This window comes from Canariomyces notabilis, assembly GCF_033297395.1.
Source record: "Canariomyces notabilis strain CBS 508.74 unplaced genomic scaffold N656scaffold_48, whole genome shotgun sequence".
Classification (NCBI taxonomy): Eukaryota; Fungi; Ascomycota; class Sordariomycetes; order Sordariales; family Chaetomiaceae; genus Canariomyces; species Canariomyces notabilis.
The window spans coordinates 94,958-96,335 of record NW_027041870.1 but is presented as its reverse complement, the minus strand read 5'-3'; positions in this window follow the sequence as shown (position 1 = coordinate 96,335).

Below are 1,378 nucleotides of genomic sequence, written 5' to 3'. Positions count from 1 at the left end.
CCCTCGATCTGCTTGCCATATGCCGTCTTGAGCGGGCTGAAACATCCAACATCGAGCGGCTGGAGGATGTGAGAAGAGTGCGGAGGCATACAAAGCGTGATGATGTTGTACTCCTTGCAGTGGAGCTCGAAGTCGGTCGAGTGGTGGCTATTGTGGCCATCGAGGACAAGGAGGCGATAAACCCCGGTTGTTCGAGCTTTGGTATGCTTGTCGAAGTGCTGAATCCATTCCAGGCCTCTCTCATTAGCTGTCCAACCGTTTTCGGACGTGGCGATAACCCAGTCGTTTGGCAATGGGCTGTTCTCGTACCAAGAGGAGAGGTGATGCTTGCCCTTGACAATAATGAACGGAGGGATCGCCTAGCCAGTAGCATTGATACCCTGGATCACCGTTGCCCACTCGCGATTGCCAGGTTGCTTCGACTTTGCCCTGCCATGCCTCTCGGAGCTTGTGACAACCATTGTAGTCGAGATGATGCCAATCTGAAACCCTGTCTCATCGAAGTTGCAGATATCCGCCTCCTAGATACCGTACTTCGCGACTGTGTTCCGTACAAGCGCAAACCAGCTATGTATAATCTCTGGGTCTTTGCATTGGGCCCTCTGGTAGTCGTATTTCCAATTGAAACGCGTAGTGAGCTCTAGGTGCCGTTTGACGAAGGTTGACGCCCAGTTGACCCCGACGCGTGGCGCGTCGCGTTCGGCGAGTATTCGATTAGCCATATCTTCCACACCAGACAAGCGGGGAGGAAGTCCTTTGGAATCTAGTTCAAGGATATACTGAACAATAACTGATTCTTCCAGGTCGGTCAATTTTCGCGAGTTGGCTGGAATGTCATGTCGCGACTGTTTACCGCGTCTCCGGCGACTAAGTTTTGTGTGATGCACAGAATAGATCCTAGCTGCAGTTCTTAGACTGAGTTTCAGATCATTTCTTAGTGCCCAAAGGGCTAATTGGACTTGGGCCTCATCGTTTTTTGACGGCATGTTACGTTGTTGAAGGAAAGGAAAAAAGAAGATGTAAGACGTGCAGACGCAATTCTGTGGAGCGTTCGCCCGTGTGGAGCGTTCGCATGTGGAGTACGTTATATGTATTTACAGAAGTATGTACTTGGTACCTACAAGTAACAAGCGCCAACACTGTCAAAGCCGCTGAAAATAGCGACACCACCCAGCCAAATTCGGCGGCTAGAACAGCAAGTTCTCGACTTAATCTGTAAACAGAATAGATCCTTTCCGGCTGAATGGAAGATAGTTGGCGAGGTCTGTGTCACCAAAGAGCTTTATATCATCAGCGTTGTCGATGACCAAAAGCCAGCTGCCCGTGCTTTCACAACTCAAGGCTGTCTTGACAAGTGCCTTGGAATCTGCCTTCTCCT